The sequence below is a fragment of the Bufo bufo genome, chromosome 2 (genome assembly GCF_905171765.1).
Source record: "Bufo bufo chromosome 2, aBufBuf1.1, whole genome shotgun sequence".
Classification (NCBI taxonomy): Eukaryota; Metazoa; Chordata; class Amphibia; order Anura; family Bufonidae; genus Bufo; species Bufo bufo.
This window is the reverse complement of record NC_053390.1, coordinates 83,948,429-83,965,011: the sequence shown is the minus strand read 5'-3', so window position 1 is coordinate 83,965,011 and position 16,583 is coordinate 83,948,429. Positions and strand designations below refer to the sequence as shown.

The 16,583-nt window shown below is 41.8% G+C and overlaps 1 protein-coding gene across 1 annotated transcript in view; it reads right to left on the bottom strand.

Annotated features, from left to right (window-relative positions):
- The window catches only part of HCN1 (hyperpolarization activated cyclic nucleotide gated potassium channel 1), a 465,956-nt gene that overhangs the window by 233,161 nt on the left and 216,212 nt on the right, over positions 1 to 16,583 (bottom strand). The gene's annotated exons all lie outside the window — the stretch shown is intronic.

Sequence of the window (16,583 nt, the reverse complement as noted above, 5' to 3'; positions counted from 1 at the left end):
TCAGGTTTAATAAGTGGGATTTCTTGCCTTATAAATGGGTTGGGACCATCAGTGGCGTTGAGGAGAAGTCAGGTGGATACACAGCTGATAGTCCTACTGAATAGACTGTTAGAATTTGTATTATGGCAAGAAAAAAGCAGCTAAGTAAAGAAAAACGAGTGGCCATCATTACTTTAAGAAATGAAGGTCAGTCAGTCAGCCGAAAAATTGGGAAAACTTTGAAAGTAAGGGCTATTTGACCATGAAGGAGAGTGATGGGGTGCTGAGCCAGATGACCTGGCCTCCACAGTCACCGGACCTGAACCCAATCGAGATGGTTTGGGGTGAGCTGGACCGCAGAGTGAAGGCAAAACGGCCAACAAGTGCTAAGCATCTCTGGGAACTCCTTCAAGACTGTTGGAAAACCATTTCAGATGACTACCTCTAGAAGCTCATCAAGAGAATGCCAAGAGAGTGCAAAGCAGTAATCAAAGCAAAAGGTGGCTACTTTTGAAGAACCTAGAATATGACATATTTTCAGTTGTTTCACACTTGTTTGTTATGTATATAATTCCACATGTGTTAATTCATAGTTTTGATGCCTTCATAGTCATGAAAATAAAGAAAACTCTTTGAATGAGAAGGTGTGTCCAAACTTTTGGTCTGTACTGTATATCTCACACTGAGAAATGCTGCAAAGGCACCAGATTTAAGGTATTGCCAAAATAGGTGTTTATTTAAACCCAGAATAATATTGCAATATTTCTAGCTTGTATGTCACACTAACAAATGCAGTATAGGCCCCAGATGTAGGATATTGACAAAAATGGGTGTATTTTTAAGCCCAGAATAATGAATGAAGAGTGAATACAGAGGGTTCACCACAAGATGTAAACCATTGGTGAGCCTCAAAAACAGGAAGGCCAGATTAGAGTTTGCCAAACGACATCTAAAAAAGCCTCCACAATTCTGGAACAACATCCTATGGACAGATGAGACCAAGATCAACTTGTACCAGAGTGATGGGAAGAGAAGAGTATGGAGAAGGAAAGGAACTGCTCATGATCCAAAGCATACCACCTCATCAGTGAAGCATGATGGTGGTAGTGTCAAGGCGTGGGCATGTATGGCTGCCAATGGAACTGGTTCTCTTGTATTTATTGATGATGTGACTGCTGACAAAAGCAGCAGGATGAATCCTGAAGTGTTTCGGGCAATATTATCTGCTCATATTCAACCAAATGCTTCAGAACTCATTGGACGGCGCTTCACAGTGCAAATGGACAATGACCCAAAGCATACTGCAAAAGCAACCAAAGAGTTTTTTAAGGGAAAGAAGTAGAATGTTATGCAATGGCCAAGTCAATCACCGGACCTGAATCTGATTGAGCATGCATTTCACTTGCTGAAGACAAAAATGAAGGGAAAATGCCCCAAGAACAAGCAGGAACTGAAGACAGTTGCAGTAGAGGCCTGCAGAGCATCACCACGGATGACACCCAGAGTTTGGTGATGTCTATGCGTTCCAGACTTCAGGCTGTAATTGACTGCAAAGGATTTGCAACCAAGTATTAAAAAGTGAAAGTTTGATTTATGATTATTATTATGTCCCCTTACTTTTGGTCCCTTAACAAGTGGGAGACACATATGCAAACTGTTGTAATTCCTACACCGTTCACCTGATTTGGATGTAAATACCCTCAAATTAAAGCTGACAGTCTGCAGTTAAAGCACATCCTGTTCGTTTTATTTTAAATCCATTGTGGTGGTGTATAGAGCCAAAAATGTTAGAATTGTGTCAATGTCCCAATATTTATGGACCTGACTGTAATTAGTATAAATTAGGGATGAGCGAACCCAAACTGCAAAGTTTGGGTTCGTACCGAACTTTGCGAGTTCAGGTACCCAGACCCAAACCCAGACTTTTTTACTGAAAGTTCGGTGTTCGGGTGATTTTATTATTTTCCGTTATAACATGGTTATATCGGAAAATTATAGCATTCTTAAGACAGAATGGAAAACAATATGGCCATTTAGGGGTTAAAATAACCTCACCTCATCCACTTGATCACGCTGCAGCAGCTTCTTCTGCAGCTTCTTCTATCTTCGGTGAACAGGACCTGCCAAAGGACCTGCGATATGAGTTATGATGTCACCATAAGGAAGAGCCGGTGACGTCTTCGCGCACATCACAGGTCCTTTGGCAGGTCCTGTTCAGTGAACATAGAAAAAGTTGCTGCAGTGTGATCAAGTGGATGAGGTGACTTGTTTTTTTATGTTGTCTTAAGAATGCTGTTATTTTCCAATATAATCATGTTATAATGGAAAATAATAAAGTGAAGTTCGGGTCCCCATTGACATCAGTGGGGTTCGGGGTCAAGGTCTGGTCAAGTTTGGGTCCCGAAACGGCAAACCCTAATTTCCAAGAATTTGCTCATCCCTAGTGTCAATGCATCAGGACCTATCAAAGTATTCATTCTGTGGGATACTCTCAAATCATAATGGCAGGTGGGCCGTGAGGACTACAGTTGAGGAACACTGCCTTTGTGTTACCATCAATTTGAGAAAAAAAAGTAAAAATTACTTTCTTAGGCCTCTTTCACACTTGCGTTGTCCGGATCCGGCGTGTACTCCACTTGCCGGAATTACACTCCGGATCCGGAAAAACGCAAGTGTACTGAAAGCATTTGAAGACGGAACCGTCTTCCAAATGCGTTCAGTGTTACTATGGCACCCAGGACGCTATTAAAGTCCTGGTTGCCATAGTAGTAGTGGGGAGCGGGGGAGCGGTATACTTACAGTCCGTGCGGCTCCCGGGGCGCTCCAGAGTGACGTCAGGGCGCCCCATGCGCATGGATGACGTGATCCATGCGATCACATGATCCATGCGCTTGGGGCGCCCTGACGTCACTCTGGAGCGCCCGGGGAGCCGCACGGACGGTAAGTATACTGCTCCCCGCTCCCCACTACACTTTACCATGGCTGCCAGGACTTTAGCGTCCCGGCAGCCATGGTAACCATTCTGAAAAAGCTAAATGTCGGATGCGGCAATGCGCCGAAACGACGTTTAGCTTAAGGCCGGATCCGGATCAATGCCTTTCAATGGGCATTAATTCCGGATCCGGCCTTGCGGCAAGTGTTCCGGATTTTTGGCCGGAGCAAAAAGCGCAGCATGCTGCGGTATTTTCTCCGGCCAAAAAACGTTCCGTTCCGGAACTGAAGACATCCTGATGCATCCTGAACGGATTTCTCTCCATTCAGAATGCATTAGGATAATCCTGATCAGGATTCTTCCGGCATAGAGCCCCGACGACGGAACTCTATGCCGGAAGACAACAACGCAGGTGTGAAAGAGCCCTTAGCTGATACATCTCTGCATGCAGGACAAACATTTTCTTTCAATTTTGAAGGCTATGTACACCTTTGGGGGCAATTTTTTTATTATTGTATTCTAGTCATTTTGAGCTAAAATAAATTTTTTAAATTGGCGTCTTTTTTTTCTGTACAACCTTTGGATTTTCTGTTTTTTCCGTTAGACTAGGAGCAGACGGACTCCTTATCTCTGATCTCTGACATTATAAACACTCATTATAGCTCAATTCTTAAAAATTTAATATGATGTCCCTAATGCCCTAAAAAAAACTTTTTCCAATATACTTTATTTACAAATTTTCTATTTTTCTTAGTGTTTTCCCTATCAAAAGCGCACCATTTACTGTGCGCTTAAGGCTACATTTACACGAACGTATTTTGTTTCCGTGCCCGTTTCTTTCTTTTTACGGATTAGGTGAGAACCATTCATTTCAATGGGTTGCAAAAAATGCGGACAGCACACCATGTGCTACCCGCATCCGTATGTCCATTCCGTAGCCCCGCAAAAAAAATAGAACATGTCCTATTCTTGTCAGTTTTGCGGACAAGGATAGGCACTTTTACAATTGTTCCGCAAAAAAAACGGATGCCATACGGACGCCATCAGTTTTTTTTTGCGACCGCAAAACACATACGTTTGTGTGAATGTAGCCTAAAACTTACTTCTCTGTACACCACTGACAGCTCAGCGGTGTACTGAGTACAGAGTGTGAAATTTATGAATGGGACCACAGCAGCGCTGTGAGTACAGGCAAAAGCGCATATTGCTGCTCCTGCCCATGCCCTCTGGAGGATTGATAACTTCTGGCATATGAAAAATGTAAAAGTGAGGCGGCTCTCTATTGACAAGAGGATGGAGTATGGTGCTCAATCCGAACAGAGCGTACCCAACGCTTGTGGTGAGGGAATATAAATAAAAGTAGAGGGATGGCATTCAAAACAATTGGGATGTATGGAAAAGTAATACTATTTAATATAGAATAGCTGATAGTAAAAATATAAAACACATGTAATCGATAATCAATATAAAAAGTACATAGTGGTAATATCGATAAAAAGATAAAAATATGAAGATGGTTGAGTGATCTATAATAAATAGATAATAGATATCAATTCAATACAATCCTGCTGGGAAGAAAGAGGGAAAAAAAGCAGTCTTATAGGCCTGTTGGAAAAGAATCTGGTCATATATAGTATTGGAATGACCAATATAGTCCTGGTATCATGTAATGTCAATTTATGGAAAATCCTGCTGGAAAAGAATACTCCTGGTATGGGAGGAGAAAGGGCAGTCTTGTGAACCTGTTAGGATGAAAGAAGGTCCAGTATCATGGCATATATTCCAGTAGGGAGATGGGGTATCCTGATGTTAGTTGAAAGGTGGATACCTTTCTATAAGGGTTTAGTTAGAGATCCCAAGATTATGGGGAGGAAGCAAAACGGGTCCGATTTTGTTTCAAGTTGTTATTCACAGATCCGGTATCGGCAAGCTGTGGAATAAAGACTGCTTTGTAAGCAGGTACATTACCCTCCTTGCGGCTGTTGATGAGCTGGTCAGCGGTTCCTGTCTGGGCGGCGGTGTCCACGTGTGCCGTTCCCGCTCGCTGTGTGCTCAGGCCGTTGGTTGCTGCTGGGTGTCGTCACTTCCGGTGACGTCACCTGCGTTCCTAGGATCTCCCGCTCAGTGCTGTTTGCAGCTTGCCACGTGGAGGCAAATGGCGGGAAATAGAAAAACGCTGCAGCTTCTTTAGGGGGGAAGCAGATAGATAGCTCCGGAGCTGATCTATAGTTGTAGGATCCTTCTGTTTGTTGCTAGCTAGATGGGATAGGCTTACTCAGTGACCCATACGCGTTTCAGACCGTACTGCTCCTTCATCATTTCCCACTGATGAAGGAGCAGTACGGTCTGAAACGCGTATGGGTCACTGAGTAAGCCTATCCCATCTAGCTAGCAACAAACAGAAGGATCCTACAACTATAGATCAGCTCCGGAGCTATCTATCTGCTTCCCCCCTAAAGAAGCTGCAGCGTTTTTCTATTTCCCGCCATTTGCCTCCACGTGGCAAGCTGCAAACAGCACTGAGCGGGAGATCCTATGAACGCAGGTGACGTCACCGGAAGTGACAACACCCAGCAGCAACCAACGGCCTGAGCAGACAGCGAGCGGGAACGGCACACGTGGACACCGCCGCCCAGACAGGAACGCTGACCAGCTCATCAACAGCCGCAAGGAGGGTAATGTACCTGCTTACAAAGCAGTCTTTATTCCACAGCTTGCCGATACCGGATCTGTGAATAACAACTTGAAACAAAATCGGACCCGTTTTGCTTCCTCCCCATAATCTTGGGATCTCTAACTAAACCCTTATAGAAAGGTATCCACCTTTCAACTAACATCAGGATACCCCATCTCCCTACTGGAATATATGCCATGATACTGGACCTTCTTTCATCCTAACAGGTTCACAAGACTGCCCTTTCTCCTCCCATACCAGGAGTATTCTTTTCCAGCAGGATTTTCCATAAATTGACATTACATGATACCAGGACTATATTGGTCATTCCAATACTATATATGACCAGATTCTTTTCCAACAGGCCTATAAGACTGCTTTTTTTCCCTCTTTCTTCCCAGCAGGATTGTATTGAATTGATATCTATTATCTATTTATTATAGATCACTCAACCATCTTCATATTTTTATCTTTTTATCGATATTACCACTATGTACTTTTTATATTGATTATCGATTACATGTGTTTTATATTTTTACTATCAGCTATTCTATATTAAATAGTATTACTTTTCCATACATCCCAATTGTTTTGAGTGCCATCCCTCTACTTTTATTTAACTTCTGGCATAGCAGGTGGGTACTATATACCCATGTACTATGCCAGCATTAGCTGAGTGGAGCGGGCTCCTGCTTCTGCATGCTCCGCTAAGAGACCTGCATGTCAGCACTTAGCTTAGTGGAGCAGGCAGAAGCAGGAGCTCGCTCCGCTCAGCTAATCCTAGCATAGTACATGGGTACAGTGTACTCATGTGCTATGCCAAGAGTTAGTAATCCTCCCGCGGGGCACAGGCAGGAGCAGCAATATGCTCTCCTGCCCGCACTCACAGTGCTGCTGTGGCCCCATTCATAAATTTCACACTCTGTACTCCATAGCTGAGCTGTCAGCAGTGTTCAGAGACCTGAGTTTTAAGCACACAGTGAATGGTGCACTTTAGGTAGGGAAAACACTAAGAAAAATACAAAATTTGTAAATAAAGTATAATGGAAAAAGTTTTTTAAGGGCATTAGGGACATCATATAAAAAATTTCATTTAAAGATTTACTTACTCTTTAAATTGAAAAAAAATAAGTATTTTAAGCCAAAAATGAGTAACATAAAAAAAAGAAAATTGCCTCTGAAGGTGTACATAACCTTTAACTACTCTAACTTCAAATTTACTAACATATGTATAATAGGCCCGGAAATGCTTGATATTCAACTGTTGCATGTTATATTAAAAGGGCTATCCAGGCTTTTAAAACTGATGGCATATTTCTATGGGCTATACAGACTGCACAATGATAAAGGAGGAGAGCTAATTTGCATAATTTTTCCCATGGAGCACTGTCTGGAAGTAATTCTCCATAGAGCAGCTGGATCTCCTCAATGAGAACTGGTTCGACAGAAGAAGACAGCTCACGGATATACATTTACCTTTGCTATTTACTTGTTTCTGTCAAGCTATCTACTGTACATGGCCACAAACACGATTCACTTAAGCTCCGATTGCAGCCATTGTCTCTGAAAGAAGTGCTACTTCAGGTGTTTTATCCTGGTACAGGAGAGTGGGGGTTGGAAGTTTGCATTGTTCAGCATTTACTGCCTTCAGGAGCTATGTGAAAACACCAAACTTCTCGCTCCAGACTAATCATTCATAATGCGACTTTATCAGGTGTCTTAAAGGGAACGTGTCATAAAAAAATGACCTATTGTTCAAATCACGTTTTTATATGTAATATACAGCCAGGTCCATAAATATTGGGACACCAACACAATTCTAACATTTTTGGCTCTATTCACCAACACAATGGATTTGAAATGAAACAAACAAGATGTGCTTTACCTGCAGACTGTCAGCTTTAATTTGAGGGTATTTACATCCAAATCAGGTGAATGATGTAGGAATTAAAACAGTTTGCATATGTGCCTCCCACTTGTTAAGGGACCAAAAGTAATGGGACATAATGATTATCATAAATCAAACTTTCACTTTTTAATACTTGGTTGTAAATCCTTTGCAGTCAATTACAGCCTGAAGTCTGGAACGCATAGACATCACCAGACACTGGGTTTCATCCCTGGTGATGTTCTGCCAGGCCTCTACTGCAACTGTCTTCAGTTCCTGCTTGTTCTTGGGGCATTTTCCCTTCAGTTTTGTCTTCAGCAAGTGAAATGCATGCTCAATCGGATTCAGGTCAGGTGATTGACTTGGCCATTGCATAACATTCTACTTCTTTCCCTTAAAAAACTCTTTGGTTGCTTTTGCAGTATGCTTTGGGTCATTGTCCATCTGCACTGTGAAGCGCCGTCCAATGAGTTCTGAAGCATTTGGCTGAAAATGAGCAGATAATATTGCCTGAAACACTTCAGAATTCATCCTGCTGCTTTTATCAGCAGTCACATCATCAATAAATACAAGAGAAGCAGTTCTATTGGCAGCCATACATGCCCACGCCATGACACTACCACCACCATGCTTTACTGATGAGGTGGTATGCTTGGGATCATGAGCAGTTCCTTTCCTTCTCCATACTCCTCTCTTCCCATCACTCTGGTACAAGTTGATCTTGGTCTCATCTGTCCATAGGATGTTGTTCCAAAACTGTGAAGGTTTTTTAGATGTCGTTTGGCAAACTCTAATCTGGCCTTCCTGTTTTTGAGGCTCACCAATGGTTTACATCTTGTGGTGAACCCTCTGTATTCACTCTGGTGAAGTCTTCTCTTGATTGTTGACTTTGACACACATACACCTACCTCCTGGAGAGTGTTCTTGATCTGGCCAACTGTTGTGAAGGGTGTTTTCTTCACCAGGGAAAAAATTATTCGGTCATCCACCACAGTTGTTTTCTGTGGTCTTCCTTGCTGAGCTCACCGGTGCGTTCCTTCTTTTTAAGAATGTTCCAAACAGTTGTTTTGGCCACGCCTAATGTTTGTTGTGTTTTTTCAGCCTAATGATGTCTTGCTTCACTGATAGTGACAGCTCTTTGGATCTCATCTTGAGAGTTGACAGCAACAGATTCCAAATGCAAATAGCACACTTGAAATGAACTCTGGATCTTTTATCTGCTCATTGTAATTGGGATAATGAGGGAATAACACACACCTGGCTGTGGAACAGCTGAGAAGCCAATTGTCCCATTACTTTTGGTTCCTTAACAAGTGGGAGGCACATATGCAAACTGTTGTAATTCCTACACCGTTCACCTGATTTGGATGTAAATACCCTCAAATTAAAGCTGACAGTCTGCAGTTAAAGCACATCTTGTTCGTTTCATTTCAAATCCATTGTGGTGCTGTATAGAGCCAAAAATGTTCGAATTGAGTCGGTGTCCCAATATTTATAGACCTGACTGTATTTTTTAAGAATTTTTGATGATGTCACTATCTGTATTTATAGACTGTAATGAATGAACTACCGGCGCTAATTACACTGAAAAAGCAGCAGTATCTAAACAGCTCCACAATTACTGTTATAAGGAACTAGACAAATGACTTGTATAAAGACAAAATGACACTGCGCTCCGCCTATTTAATCCTGACCCTTATTAACTTATTTAAACAAAAAACATAAATTCCTGCAGTTTGCACACTGGCCACTCAATAGGCACCACTTCTTGGTCTGTACAGATCACTTGACTGAAGTTATCTGCTTATCTGTCATTCTAATCCTGCCTGTAATTATATCACCTCTGTGTACAGAGGAGACCAGTTCTGTATGGAGACTTAGCCGCAATGCTCCATGGGAAAATATTATGCAAAGTGGTATCTCCCATGGGAGAGAACTGTCTTGCTAGTACCACCTTTTGGAAGTGGCTCCTTGTGAGTTAAAGCTTGACTTTTTAAAAGCCTTAGGACATCACAAGGGAAAATAGCCAAGCTAAATATTCTTCGGCAGACAGTTGTTTCGGGGTCCTTGCCCCCATCAATACAGAGTAGGATTCTCACTTTCTAAAATGTGATGACTTGCATGCAACTTAGAAAGGGTACTGACTTTCTTTAAGGAGACACGCTTATAACAACCAATCAGCTTCCATCTTTCATTTTGGACAGCTCTTTTGGAAAAAGGAGGAATCTGATTGGTTGCTATGGGCTACTAAGCCAGTTCTACTTTACACCAGTTTAATAAATGATCCCCTAAGGCTCATGGCTTCCTAGATACTTCCTTTGGTGGATTTTCTCCTCTCCAGGGTCCTGAAAAATGACTCCTAAAAAGAGAAATTCTATCTATATCAACCAGCAGACAATACATCTGGGTGTTCCTTAATTGCCTCAGGTGTAGATTGCTGGCAAGTTATGTGGACTAATATTACCTAGCAAAGCCAAGCATTGAAACTGGCCAGACTGAAGAATGTGCAGCGGAATCCTGGAGACTGAAGTGAAGACTCAGGAAAAGTTGACAGGTACACTATTATGCTCTGAAGGAGACCAGACGAGGTTTACACAATTAAATGGCATTTTTTAGGATCCCACACAACCCCGTTAAATCTAAGGAGGGAGTTTATCATCAGGGGAATTATTTATTTTTTGCCGGTAAAATACATATCAGATTTAGAAAAATGGTGCGCAGAATTTGATAAATTTGGTGCAATATTTGAGCTTTCAATGACTTTCCATTTCACATCTTGACAGTGAGGTGATTTATTAGTAAGCTTCAGGGTCTACGCCTCCTCCTGATTGGAGCAGCATTGCGCAAAAGTAAGCAAGTTGGTAGAGCAAGTGCAACATTGAGACATAATAAAGGCATCGTTTTAATTACCATGATTAACCCAACCAGGCAATATGCCTCGTAATAGGGTTTACCCTGCTGACAGAAGCTCTTTAACTTAAAAATAAAAAATTTGCGTGTTCATGATGTTTGTGTCGTTTCGCCAGCTTTACCTAGGGGTCAGGGTCTCTATTTTGTACCAACCTGTCATGTCGTTTAATGTGTGTAGTGCAAAGAATCCTAAAAGAAGTCATTCATTCATCAACGTTTCAAACGCCACAACCTATAATTAGACATGTTAAAAAAGTTGGTCTGGATTAGAGGAAGGGTGTTCTTATTTTTCCAGAAACAGCGCACAGAGCCATTTTTCTCCATACGTTATGTCTGGTATTGAATCCCAATTCACTTAAATGATGCTCACCTGCACTACTCGTCATAACCTATAAAAAAGAGTGGCGCTGTTTAAGAAAAAAAAAAAACACAGATGCAGAAAAGCCCCTGAAAATGATTTCCTTTGTAAACTCATAAACTTGTGATTTCCATTTCTAATCTTCATCCGTAGCATTAAATGCAACGAATGCTGAGAGTTTACGATGAGTCTTTGTCATATCCATAATTTGTAACCAGTTAGAATCGAATTATTCTGAATTACAGGGCGAATTACGCAGGATGGTGAATGCACAACAATATCTGCAATGATAGATAGGTTTATTCCGGATCGGGAGCACAGGAACAGCTGCATTCAGGTAATTTCTGGTGTGACTTTTCACACCTCTTCACAGATCTAGGTCACGATATGTATGACTAATATTTCAATCTGCTCAGTCCATTCACCATTTCTCCAAGGGTGACATAATAACGAGAATAATTCATCAAAGAATGCGAGCGGTTTTAAAAATTGAGGCCTAAACAGTGAGTGTCTCGTGGACACGTAGCATTGAAGCATATTACGTAAATGCCAATGTGTCACAGATCCCCAGAGCATATGCCTGCTGCGAAGCTGGTGCTTAGCTGCTGTGACCATCGGGTGACAGGAACATGTGACAGAACAGAAAAACGGATTAACACTGGAGAGGCTGTAACACTAGAACACAGATCCAAGACACACATTATACCTGGAAAGTGCAACCACATATTATGGTAAACCGTAGATACTGAGAAGACTTTAACTCTGTGCTACAAGAACTGAGGCTACAGAAGTTGCAAATGTCATAGGCATCAAAAAAATAAGCCCATGAGGCTGGTATGGGGCCCCTGGAGAGAAGCACCTACACAGGGGTTGGTCTTGCCCCCATGTAAAGATGCTGCAATTTTTGCAAACAAAAAGTTGAAAATGTACTAGAATCATGAAAATGTGATGGAATGAGGGCACCACGACCTCTTGGGTAATTAGGAGTGTTTATGGTGTCAACCAACATCTTAAATTACTGAGAAGACGACTTTAACTCTGTGCTACAGAGATACAAGGACTGAGGATACAGAGGTTGCAAATAAATAAAAAAAAAATCAGCCTATGTGGCTGCTATGGGGCCCCTGGAGAAAAGTGCCTACCCTAGGGTTGGTCTTGCCCCCATGTAAAGATGGTGTAATTTTTTGAAAACAAAAAGTAGAAAATGTACTAGAATCATGAAAATGAGATGGAATGAGGGCACCACGACCTTGTGTCTTGGGTGATGGAATGAGGGCACCACGACCTTGTGTTTTGGGTGATGGAATGAGGGCACCACGACCTTGTGTCTTGTGTGATTATGAGTTTTTATGGTGTCAACCAGCATCTTAAAAGGGTTTTCTGGTAATAATGATATTTTAGCAAGTGCCTGTAGCATACCCCCTGAAAAAAAAGGTCCATACTAATCTGCTCCACGCTGCTACGGTTCTCTGTCCTGCCTTTGCTGTCTCCATCTTCTGGTCCCTGCACTGTTTACATCCGGCGGTGCATGGGCATGGTCACATGCATCGCTCCAACCAATGGTTGGCTTTAGTGGTGTTTGTGGCGATAAGCAGCATGCCACCGCTGAAGCCAATCATGGGGCTGGAGCGGTGCTTATGAGCATGCCCATGGCTAGTGCGAGGATCAGAAAAAGGAGGCAGTGCAGTGCATCGGGGCAGCTTGGCACAGGTAAGTATTAAACTTCTGTTTCAGGAGCCAGGCTGCTGGTACTTGATAAAAGAAATATCATTAATACAGAAAAACTCCTTTTAAGGGGTCTTAATTTTATGCAATGGGGCCACGTAGACCACTGGAGGCTCTAGTTGCCACATAATAATATGATAACATTATAATTGTGCTGTAGAAGATCCAGAAGAAGTGATCATTAGATTATGATGTACAATACACAGAGCTACCTCACTAAACACGGTGCCTATAGAGCAGTGATGGCTAACCTCCGGCACTCCAGTTGTGGTGAAACTACGACTCCCAGCATGCTCCATTCATTTCTAAGGAGTTCTGAGAACAGCCAAACAAGTGTACATGTTGGGAGTTGTAGTTTTACCACAGCTGGAGTGCCGGAGGTTAGCCATCACTGCTATAGAGCATAATGTATGATGATGTCATCAGCCAGTAAAGGACACAGGTATAGATATCGTACTTACTGTATAATGTCTAACTGGTATAAGATGTACAGCTAAATGCGGCAGATAGTTCTAGTCATAGTAAACTGATTTCTACTGACTCAAGGTCATAAATTTGAGCAGCGACATCAAGAAGATTATGCAAAATGTGGTGGTTAGTGGTATGCAAAGCCCTGCCCAGTTATATAGATATATATATTTTTTGTATTTTATTTTATTTATTTATATATATATATATATATAATTATTTTATTTTATTTTACTTATTAGTTTTTTGTCCTCCCCCCCCCATCTTCCCGGTGGATATAGGGTGGGGGGATATGGGTTTGGGAAGGGTGGGATGGGGGGAATAAAGTTTAAAGGTAATATAAGTGGTGTGCATTTACTGTAATGTATTGGATAGTATCTCCATGTAGGGGATGTTTTAGTGGCAGGGGAACGAATACCCTACTACATTTTATCGGTGCAATTGTATTAAGCACGCTTACTTCCTCTTGGTTGATGCCTGATGTCTTTTTTTTTTATTTTTATTATGTAACTGTTAAATGTACTACTATTGTTCTTTTTGTACTTTATTGAATTAAATAAAAAATATATAAAATAAAAATAAAAAAAAGACATAAATAAATACTGATCGCAACCAGACCTCAGAACAAATATAGATCCCTCGACCAGACCCTAAAATAAGTAGAAGCCCCAGAAGTCACATAAATACAAACTCCAGAATACAGTCAGATCTCATACAAGACCTCATGACAAATTCAGACACCAGTCTAGACAACCAAACAAGAACCCAAAATAAACACGGACCTAAGGAGTCAAAATAATACAGATCCCAGACTGCATCCAGATCCAAGACCAGATGTCAGGAATAAATTCAGACACCAGACCCCACAATAAACTTAGATCTCCAAATAGGACCTCCTCCCAAACACAGACAAAGCCACAATAAATACAGACAACTGAATATATTTAGACCCCATACCAGGTGCAAAATTAAGATGCAAAACCCAGAAGAGATGCCAAAAAAAAATACAGATCTCAGAGCCAAAATGATTTCAGATCAAACCCCAAAAAATTCAGACTGAGATGATAACTCCACACATAGGGATGACTGAAGAATCTCTAATGCCAGGTTGTTTTAAAGGGGTTGTCCCATGAAAAATATTCTACAGTTTCAAACCAGCACCTGGATCTGAATTCTTTTGTAATTGAGAAAAATGTTTAAAAAAAATGCATTCAAAATGTAGCATAGCCAGTGAGTTATTTAATAAAAATGTATCTGCAAAGCGCCACCTGCTGTTTGTTTGTTTGTTTTTCTGATATCTTTGTCCTGCTCACTGTGATGGCCGCACATGTTCACTTTCATCCTTCAACTGTCTCTTGAGCTGTGAAAGGGAGAGCGGCAGCAGAAAGGACACACCTCTGGGCTGCAGCAGAAAGGACACACCTCTGGGCTGCAGCAGAAAGGACACTCCTCCGGGCTGCAGCAGAAAGGACACTCCTCTGGGCTGCAGCAGAAAGGACACTCCTCTGGGCTGCAGCAGAAAGGACACTCCCCTTGAGCTGTCAGCTTGATATAAATCTAACAGAGCAATGAATGGGGAGATCTCTGGATCCATGTGAGGTACAGGGCTAGATTTTCTAAATAATTTCTAAGCCATCTGAAATCAATCCTGCTTTTTGCGCACATTAACTAATTTTGCGATATTGTCTCTAATCAGAGACCGAAGAAACATTGCATTTAGTTGCTGAGTGGCAAACGCCAGAATGCATTCATTATGGGAGGTTACAAGTTCAGCTTACTGAAGAGGCTCACGTACTGTAACCTTCATGCAGATTTAAACCAGCAAAGCGGTAAAGCTGGAAAATCTCCCTGCACAGCGGGCACCGTGCCAGTCCATAGGAACACCAGGGCTTCTATTCCCTCACCTGCTCCAAAAGTACAAGTCATCCTGTTGTAATTCTAACTCTGCTACATCCGTCCCTCATTGATCATCTTTCTTCAACCTAACCTTTGAAATCTTCTCCCTATTTATCCTCGGCACTTAGAACCTTAGGTGACTTCCAGATCTAAGCCTTTACATCACTCTATGCCTTTTAACTTCCTTGGAGGAGGATTTCCCTGGTAGGTGGTGGAACATTTCTCTGAATAATTTAGAGTTTTCTATGGCTTACATATGATCCTGTATATTCCTGAATGTTGTCTCTATTACAGTAGAGCCCACACTGAGTCTCTCGAGTTGTGGCTAAACTACACTTCACAGCGTTTTCTCATGGCACTGTGACATTTGTACATGTATGGCAAATGTCGGGAAGGGGTTAAATTCTATTTGCAAAACAACTCTCTATGTTGAAAACTCCTTCAAAGGGGTTGTCCCGTGAAAAATATTTTGCAGTTTTCAAACCAGCCCCTGGAACTGAATCCTTTTGTAATTGCATGTAATTAACTGATTTATTCAATAAAATGTACCCGTATAGTGCCACCTGTTGTTTTTTTTCCCCATTTCTCTGTCCACCTCATCGAAGTGGACACGTATGCTCAGTTTCATCCTTCAACTGCCACCTGAGCTGTGAAAGGGAGACAGCTGCAGCAGAAGGGACAAAACCTCTAAGAAAGGACATCCCCCCCGAGTCATCATCTTGAAGTAAATCTAGCAGAGCAATTAGAGCAATAAATGGGGAGATCTCTGGATTCATGTGAGGTACAGAGCTTACTAAGAGACGGTTGTGAACTATATGATGTCTTGTTTTCATATTTTACATTAATCATGGGATAACCCCTTTGAAGGGGTTCTCCAGGAATTAAAAATACATATATTCACAAATACACATTACTTAGAATGGCTTGTTTTGTCTAGGGAGCAATCATAGAGAGAAATAAAATGGCCGCCGTCCTATCAGTTCACACAAAACCTGTCCTAATCACACAGGAGAACAAGTTACTTCACAACACTGAGGTAAAGAGCTGCCTCATCCTCCTCTCTGCTCTGCTTGTCAGGGATTATGATTCTGAATACAGGTGGGAATGGAGATGATGAGGAGACGTGAGAGGAGGGTGAGGTGTGGCTAATAGGCAGCAGAACTTGTTTACAGTCTCCATTACCACAGCCCCACATTACCACAGTCTGTCCTGTCCGTCCTCTCTGTACTTCATGTCTCCTCATGAACTAAATTCCCCAGAGATTCAGCTAAAGTTTTTATCATCTGGATTCAGGATCATAATCCCTGACAGGACAGGTTTTGTGGAGCTAATGGGACAACGGCCATTTTGTTTCCCCTGATGATTGCCCCCCAGACAAACGAGCCATTATAAATAATGAAAGGTATTTCAGAATATATTTATAATAAAGTATATATTAAGTATTTTCATTTTCTTAATTCCCAGGAGAACCCCTTTAAGCAGAAAATGAGAATCAGACGCCATATAGTACATGACAATCTATTCTAACAAAGCTAGAACCAGCCCTGTACCTCTCATGGATCAGAGATCTCTCCATTCATTGCTCCCAATTGTGCTGTTAGATTTTCTTCTTTGCTCTCACGGGGTATGTCTTTTCTCAGGAGTGTGCACTTTCAGACTACAGCTACCTCTCCCTGTTACCTACCACAGCTTCTAACAGCAGATATGGCAGGTGACAAGTTAAAGGATGAAACTGAGCATGTGCGACCTCTTC